The sequence below is a fragment of the Balearica regulorum genome, chromosome 2 (assembly GCF_011004875.1).
Source record: "Balearica regulorum gibbericeps isolate bBalReg1 chromosome 2, bBalReg1.pri, whole genome shotgun sequence".
NCBI classification, from domain to species: domain Eukaryota; kingdom Metazoa; phylum Chordata; class Aves; order Gruiformes; family Gruidae; genus Balearica; species Balearica regulorum.
The window spans coordinates 93709618-93718991 of NC_046185.1; positions in this window are offsets into that span (position 1 = coordinate 93709618).

Here is a 9374-nt window from a genome sequence, read left to right on the forward strand (position 1 = left end):
ACCTCCTCAGATGCCCCACCAGGTCCACAGGACTCGCTCGGCCAAGCCAACCCAGATGGGACGGTTGCTTGTTACCCTGCAGACAGTTCAGAGATAAGGACTGGAGGCTCTCAAACACATTTCATGGAAGCCAGCTCAGAATAAAAGACTGCTCTTCATTTCAGGAAACCTCATTTTTCATTTGTAAAACACTTTCATTCAGAAAAAAGGGTGGTGGTGGGGAGGGATAAAAGCAGAGTGCTACTTCCCAACTATAGCAAATACACCTGCACAGCAGCTTTCATTCTTTGAAAAAAGGTAAAAAGCATGTCTTAATGGGGCACCAGCAGATCCAGCAGTTGTCTGTTGCTTCCTAACTAGTATTCCTTGTAATTTGTCAAATGACAGCTGTTTGGGCTAAAACATCCCAGGTTGGAGTCTGCCTTAGTGTATTTTCTCTGCCTGGAAATTTTAAGTGGTTGCTGATCATTTAGCTGGAAGAAAATATGATCTTTTTTCCTCTGTCCTTGCTTCAAGAAATTTAGTGACCTTTTATTCATGTCCCTAGGCTTGGGAAAAAGGACTTGAAATAAGGCAGGATTTTGGCTTGTGTGTCAGGAGTGTGCTGCTTGCCTGCAATAAACCTCTAGCCAACTTTTACCAAGTTATAAGCCTCTGAAGAGATAACTCATTTTGCTAACAAGCGCTCACTAAAGCTGTACAGCTAAAAAGAATCCTCCCTAGTTTTATTCCAGTCTCATGGCTCCCCATGACACCCTCAGCCCCCCCACTCTGAGGTCTGCATCTGAGCCCCCCCCCCCCCGTGTGAAACTTAGTGCTGCAGGCCAGGGGCTGGGGCTTGTTGGGCGTCTCACCTGGGAGGAAGGTCCCACTGCCACGAGCCCCCACAGTGCCAGGCAGCAGCAGCAAAGGAGCAAGTGCCTGGAGCGGATGGGGGTCATACTGGATGAGGACTAAGCATGAAGATGGCAACTCTGAGTATGAGCTGAAGCAGCAGGCTAAAGCCAAAGGGTCCGGTATGGTGTAATCACATTTTGTTGCTTCAGTTTGCTCTCCCTTCCCCTTCTGTCTCCTTAAGCTAAGGGAACCACATACCCAGACACACAAACACCAACACAGACAAGTTCAGTGCTGATATTTCTTAACTTTTGCTTATGTAGCCTTCATAATTTTCTCCTCTGGCTGCATAATATTGCATGGGAAATGCAAAACAACAAAAAAAAAGAAAAAGAAAAAACAACCCAAAGCAAATAAGTGATCTGAAACTTTTGTGATTAAAGACACTTCCTACGAGAGTTCAAGGTGAGGCACTTTCATCAACAGGCTTTGTAAATAAGTGGGCTTGTAAATGATGAGTGGGTTTGTAAATAAAGGGTTGGCTTTCTGACAAACTGAACACCCACCACTTCAGACAGAGCCACAGTGGTGACCAGCACCTCTGAATCACGAGCCACGAGGCCTTTCTATACTCTGAGATGTGTGCCAAAACCATCTCCTATCTCTGCTCTTCTTTTCTAGTTTGACAGAGAGACGTTTCATGTGCTGCAGTTGCATTCTTCCACTCTTTTTGCCTCCTCTTGCACCCATTGAGGTACTTGCCACTGGGAGGAGGTGGTGGGTAATTCCTCCAGTCAACCACAACCCTTGTCCAGAATTATGGGATTTCCTTCGTATTTAGGATAATGGATGCAATTGCTCATAAAAATGTGTTGTTGGGGGTTTGGGTTGGTTGGTTTTACTTTAGATAGGTCTGTTTTCATCACCACTGCCATTCTGGTACTTCCCTGTGGGCCCATCTCTCCAAAGCGTGATGCAGAAACCTTCCACTGAAAGGCTGCAAGGGACCTTGCTTTAATTCCCAGCTTAGCTACCAGTTTTCCCCTGTGATCATTAGCAAGTTGCTCGGTTCACTCAAAAGCAACTTCTAAGGCAACCCTAAGCCTACACCTACCTCTCATGGCCACCACACAAGTGCTAGGCACCATCCCACCACCAGTCCAGCCAGCACCTCAGGTTTCACAGGACTGTGAAAGTCCCAGGTTGTAAAGTGGTCCCACAAACTTTCCACCAACCCCACATCTCTCTACACTGTGTTGAGACCTTGGCTGGCAATGCAGGGCTGCAAAGGCATCCTGCCAGCCCTGCCTGCAGCTGCAACTGTGCCTGGTCCTTCCTTCTTCAGCTGTCTGTGAGCGTGGACAGGCAGGGAGAAGAAGTAGGACCAGCTCCTGGAAATGCTCCCTTCGCTACCAACTAGGACAGCACTACCTGGGCCAGGGCCATGTCTGCAGCTGTGAGCTCGCCATGGGGACTTTATGGGGCCTTTCTGCTGGGGCTGCACCTGGGCACCTGGAGGGCTGGTTACTGCAGCCCTGCGTCCCCATGGAAGATGCAGGTCCTGTGCCTAAGACTGCAAAGAGGTCCCTGGTGGGATTTCCAGTACTTCTAGGCATATGACTCTATTCAAGAAATGTCATCCATATGTTGAGTAATTTTTTCTTTTTTCTTTTCTGGTTTTGTTTTTTTTTTTTGTTAATTATCAAAACCTTGATCTTTTTGTTATCAACCCTTTCTTTGTGTCACTTTGTTGAAGGTGGCTGTGGAGGAGGGATCTAGTCAGTAATGCTTCCATTCTCCTGACACTTGCCCCATTGATTCAGACAGGAAGCTTCTGAGGACAAGAAATGCCCTTTAATATGTGCTACTGCACCAGGTGACCTCATTTTGGTTTGGTGTCTAGACAGTAAAGCAGAGGAGACCATTAATAAAAACTGAGCACTCAAATGCCTGAAAGTTCTTGTTTGATGGTCTCATTGCAGGTGAAGCCAAACCTCTGAGTTTTTTGAGGGTTTGTGTTAGTTTGGGGTTTTGGGGTCCTTTTTGATTTTGGCTCTGACGTGAAAATGAGCTGATTTGTGTGTGTGTGTGTGTGTTTGCATGTGTGTCCGCGCTGCTTTTATTAATGGAAGTAGGAACCTTCAAACAGACATGCTGCTTTTTCAGAAGTCACATGGTATCACTGGAAAAAGAAAAATCAGGTCGATTCTTTAAAGTGACCAATATGGAAAGATGTCCCTCACTTTTAAATTCCCTAACTCTGAGTAGAGCAGCCTAGTATCTAAAAAGAGCCGTTTCTATTTATCTCTGCTTATAACAATGTGGGCCAAATGTTCATGTCTATGTGAATCTTTTCTAGGAAAATACTTCAGGCTGCTCCAGTGATGTCTCTTCTGGCTATTATGAATCTCTGTTTACGTTGCCATAGCTTTGTAAAAATGCCAAGAGAGAAAGAAACTGGCCTCCTATTTATGTGCGTTTTGAACTGCTGTCATAAGCAGAGGCCTTGATTTAGCGGTTTGAGAATCTATGAAGTAAATGCAGCTCCAACTTACATCATCATGAGGCATGCAGGGGAAAGGGTAATGGGAACGCTGTGTTTCCTCGAGACATTTGGTTGATGAGTCTGGGGATCTTCTGAGTTGCAGACAAACTGAAAGCAGCCTATTGCCGCCTCCAACATCAAGGTGCCTGAAGGTAAGGTCAAACCACCATTGCTCTCTTTCCTTCCCTCGGAGTGCAGGTTTTGAGCTAACGCGGTTCTTGCAGGTGGCATCAGGCACCTCCCTTGAAAAGGCTGGAGGCTAATCCAAGTGCATATAGCAAAAGCCATGCATTGCAGGGAAACAAAGCTCTTAGTTTTGCAGCTTGGCTACGTTGCTTAAAAAAAAAAAAATAGAGAGAGAAAAAAAAGGAAAGAAGAAAAACAATAAAACAGGAAAGAAAACACTAATGAAAAGGGTAATGGTCTATCCCTGGGGAAAAAGAAGAGACACAGATTTCATTTAAGGTAATAATAGCATTTCCCACACACCCCCCCCAACACACATCTGGTGGATGAAGGCTGCTCTCTGACACAGCTCCTGCAGAGGGAACTCCCCACATCCAGCAGAAAACCAGCAGCTCCAGCTTGGCCAGCAGTGCTCAGTTATCCCCGCTCAGTTATCCCTGCTCCCCTTCCCCTCCCCACCACTTCTGAGCTGCAATTCATATAGTAACTGCTGAAGTAAAATCAGGAGAAACAGCGACTATATATAAAAGAGCTGGAGTAAAGGCGAGTGGCACCTCAGTTCTGCTTCTGAGTAAGTCTTTTGTTTTTAGAAAAAGCCGGGTGATGCAGATGAGCCCCCTGCTGCAAAGCTACCAGGAGCCGCTGGCTTGCAAGGTACAGTTTTCCCTGCAGCCCCTGCCTCACAGCCCGAGCACTCGAACCCACGCTCCTGCTGAGTCGTGCAGGACCAACTCCAGCTCCCGGAGAGGCGTCCCACCGGCTGGGCTTCCCTCCAGGCACCCGTGGGGCACAGCCCCGGAGAGCTGGGCAGCAGGGATGCTGCCAGCAGGGCTGAGCCTCAAAATTGCCACTCTTGGTAGGAGTCAAGGGGTGTCCTCCCCACCACCACCGAGCCTCTCCTCAATCAAGTTCAAACCTCCCTTGCTTGGCCTTGGCTGGGGAACGGAGGCGTCCAGGCATCCCAATGCCTCCGCTGAGCCACCTGCACCCATGCATGGCACAGGTGTCCACACTAGAGCAGGAAAGTGACTAGGGAGACTGGGCTGAGCCAGAGCCCACCTCCTGATTTCCAGCTTCCCTACTGGTGTGGAGTGCTGTCCAAGATTTTGAGCGGCTGCTCTTTGATTTCTATTTATTTATTTATTTATTTATTTTCTTTTTCCTTGTTTGTTGGAGGTTTTTTTCGCGCCAGAAAAAATCCTAATGAAATTTTGCTCTCCCCCTACCCCTCACTGAATATAAAAACCAAAAAAACCCAAACAAACCCCTGCCAAAAAAAAAGCCCAAACCCCAAATGTCACAAAACTTACTGCTGCTTCTGCGCAAAAAAAAAAAAAAAAAATTCTTATTGTCCAGTAGCCCTGACTTATTGACAGGCAAAGGCAAAGCAGACAGACCTGTGACACAGTGGGGGGGGGGAAAAAAAGAAAGGAAAAAAACCACATGAACACCCTCCCACGTGGGATGCAGCTCGATTCCCAAACACAATGCCATGGGGCTGCAAGGTGCTGGCAAGTGTGGGGCTGCCTTCCTGTCACTTGGAACAAGGGCTTTCTACGTCCCACAGTGTAAGAGGGGTATAACACGGTGCAGGGCCATGCAGACACCAGGTAGTCTATTTTCCTACTATATGAGGCACAACCCAAAGCCAAAGCAGTGCAGGCAGTGACAATGCAACTGCTGCAAAAAAATAAACGCCAGCAAGCCACCTTGCCTGCCTCCCTGCCTGAGCCCCCATCCCTGCTCAGCCAGTAGTGCTGAATTACAAAGAGGCAGAAGCAGTAAATAAATATTAAAAAAAGGTGGGGGTGGAGGGAGGGAAGAGCGGGAGGTAGCCCCATTCAAACTGGGTAAGAGAAAACAACAACTTCTTTAAAAGAAAAAAATCACTGGTGTGAAGTTCCTGATGCCAACCACGGAACAAAAGGAACTGCTCTTTTACGTAAGTAAACGTGGTCAAGTAGCTGCTGTCTTGGTACGGTTGGTTCACAACGGCTGCAAGGGTTTTACCTGGAGGTGAAGCATCCTGGTCCATCCCAAGCAGTGCCCAACCCATGCAAATCCCATTACTAAGCAGCAGGAGCTGCCTTTCCCAGGGGTGGGAATGAAAACTGTTTCAGACAACCAAAATGTCCGGTACCATCAGCTGCAGTCATGGTTGGAGAGCACAGGACTGAAAAGCCCTGGAGCAGCTGGAGCTGTGCAGTATGGCCACATGCATTGCATGGACACACTCTTGCTAACTTTGCTTTGGGCATTCCCTTAGGTTACGATATTTTTTTAATACGAAACCATCTTAAGGGATCTGGGCACTCATTTCAGTGGTATTAGGGCATCTCCAATTGCACGGGAGACTCTCTGCTTCTCCTCTCACCCCAGTTTCCCAGGGACGAGCCAAGGCTGGTGGCGGCAGGCGCTGTTGCAGGCTCTCCCTTCCATAACAAGCAGCAAGCTTGTGCTTCACGTTATGCCAGCAGGTGTGTGACTGGTAATGTCCGGCAGATCATGCTATAGCAATGCTAGTTCTTGATGCATTTGTTATATATACCCTGCTGCTTTCTCCTAGCATGGATTGTCCTCGTGGTGTGGCACCATACATAGCTCCCAGCTGGGCCTGTCGCTTCACGGTGCTTAGTGATAGAGAAACATACATGCACTGTGCCAAAGAGTTTGTAGCCTATAAATACGAATAAAAAATCACCAAAAATAGCATGGAAAGAGCAGGATGGGCAGGGGGGAGGTCAGAGGTAATGCCAGCTTAAGCCTGAGCTTTTCCAGATTTACGCAACTGTATTCATCTTTGAAATGACAGAGGTAAGTCTAGAGCATCTCCCCTCTGTTTAAGTTAAGTTCTACATATTTATTTTATTTTTGCTGTTATGCATTTGAGGAGAAACAAGACCTGTTAGAAGGCTGAGCCTGAACTACAGCGAGGAGTTTGGTACCAGTCAGGGCTGGTAGATTTTGGACTAGGGCAAGAGCTGTAAGTAGGAGCGCAGAGCTGCAGTGGAATCCCTGCTCCAGTGCGAGAGGCAGCATGTACTTGTAAGCCGGTGCCTCATCAAATATTGCCCAAATTTCTGTGCCAAGAAGCTCCTGCCCCCTCCTCCGCAAACACATACTCAGTTCCCTGCAGACATGTAGCGGAGGCAGCTACAGCCCCGATTTCTTCCCCCGGGGCCTCCCTTGCAAAAGCAGGGCGGGGGGAGGTTTGCTACCCACCATTTGCAGCACCCCTCACTGCTCCCGGTAAGCGGGGAGGAAGGCTCAGTCTCCAGGCCGCTGTCTAGCACTCTCTCTGGGGCATGTCGTGCTCCCCTCCATCGCTATACGCTCTTATATAACCCCATCAAACCGTGCTCCTGCCAAACCAAAGGTACCCGATGGGCTCCCTCCCGGCTCACAAAGGGGGAACCAGCCCCTCAGGGGGGTACGCCAGGAATATGAAACACCCCCCCGTGGCAGGCAAGGGCTGCCAGCCACCCTCACTGCCACCCTCCCGCCCAGGAGCTGCCCCTCTCTGGGTTGCACCTCAGTTCTGTCGCTCACTCTCGATGCTGACTGGAAGGTCAAGCCGCTGAAAGGCTGGAATTAATTATTTATGGGCAATTTTCTGTTAAAGTGAGTTTTGCTAAAGAAGTATTTTCTCCTTATGCAAAGTCATCTGAGGTGGTCAGGAGAGAATTTACACGCTACGGGCTGTCCAGCGGAGCACCCAACTCCGTTACAGGCGGCCTTTTTAGCCTAATAACGAGGGAAAGATGAACAGACACATGGAGGCAGAGACGAAAGAAGATGCTATTACACAGTGCTGGGTTATCACGTCTGATACGGCCATCAGGCAAAGCGTCTGATTCACTTCTGGAAACGCTCCAGTCCGACGCTGCAGCCAGACTGCTGAGCCAGTGGCCGCGGCGTGGGCCTACAACTGCCACAAGTCTGAAGTGAATCAGCCATGCCATGGGCAGCCTTTTTCTAGGTACAAAGAGAGAAAGAGAGCGAGAGCAATTCAGCACTCCCGGCAGACAAACTACCATCTCCAGCATACCCTATGCACAGCAATAATTTTATTTTTTTCTGTTTCACCCACAGAGACTTTGTGTGAGTACCTGCCATGCACACGCACGCTTTGCAGGCAAGCTCAGGGCGCTGCCTGTATGCCGCGGCAGCCCAGCGTCGTTCCCATGGAGGCCCCTCATCTTTTCTTGTAAAAGAACCGATTCAAGTAAATTCTGACTCTATATTCCCACCTTTGCTTGACAAACAGAACAGGGAAATGCCATTAACACGCAAGCGTTCCTCAAACCACCTTGTTTTTGTTAGTCGCTCACTGCCAGTCACAGTGGAAACAACACCACTTCCTCCCACATGCTGTCAGTGCCTAAACTGTAGCTATTCGCTTTTAATTGAATTAGCCAGCCCATTGCTTTTTTGTTATCCTATACAAAGCAGTTACATTCTGCAAACACCTTGCCGGAGTGACTAAATCAGACGGTGAGATAATTATTTCCACCACATCACTCACTTCAGTTCCAAATTGGCCATCAAAACACAGGCCTGGTTGTGAAGTTCATGGGATGTCCTCGGCAGATAAGTAACATCACAGACCTACTCCCAAATAACTGAAGTCATCTCTGTTTTTTATAAAAGTCAGACTTTACTATCTGGGATGAAATCTCAGCCCACAAAGTCACTGAAATCAGGTTTTCAAGCCTCCCCACCCAGCCTTGCCCCATTCCAGCTTCTCAGTCTATAAGCATTTCACCAACACCTGAGTTTCCACTAAAATAATACTTATTGCTGTTGTTGTTACTGCTGTCATTAACATGATTGAATACAGCTCACAATATTCCTTAGAGAGAAAAGAAAATCTTTGCTTTAATCATCAGTATAAGAAGTGATAAATGGCACTTTTGCTTTGTGTATCTATCTTAAAACTCACCTGCTTCCAATGTGTTTAAAAGCATATCTAAGTAAGTTCTCACAAATAAACACAGGACTATTTCAGAGGCAGAAGGACGGCTTTGGATAGCCTTTAATCATGGGGTTACTCCGGACCTACCACAGATTTTTATCTGCCCCTCAGCAAACTTTGCCAAGCGTTTCCCCACACACGCTGAGGGAGGACAGGCCAACCTTCCCTCTTGCCAGGTAGAGGACCTTGCCCCGTGCTTGTACAAGACCCAAAATACAGGGGCTGTGAGTTTGGAGAGGTTTTACAGGCACTACAGTCAGCATGAATCCTTCTCCAGTGTCATTTAGATGCCCCTTGCCTGCTGCTTGTGGCCTCTGCCCATGCAGCAGAGGAGGGGAGCAGCGGGTTTCCCCAGCCCGCAGAGTGGCTGCCAGGGGCTTGGAGGGAGAGGGAGACACTCAATGTGTGAGGTTGGCTGCCTGCTTGTGGAAAGGAAAAGACCATCTCTGGTGGGACAGCAGGTTAAAAGCAATCCCATGCATGCAGGGCGCATGCGTGTCCTTGCACCCATGCAGTTCACAGCAATGCCTTCTGCTGAGTCATGGCATTGCCAGTCCAATGAGCTAGCATTTCCCAGAAAAGAAGAAGTGTTGACTAGTCATGGGAGCTGGTACTTTTGCGTCATTGGCAATGAAATTAATAATTAATTGAACTATTCATTACTTAAAAATCAGCCTTCCTGGCCCACTAAACCCTTTGCAGCCTTGACGGGATTCCCTGGTGGACGGAGCAGGAATTGCTGTCTTTGTTCCAAAAAAATAGCCCTTGCCTTCTCCTTTGGAACACGGAGCTGGAGAGAGCTGGACAGGAGCTCCTGGGTGGCTGTGGGGA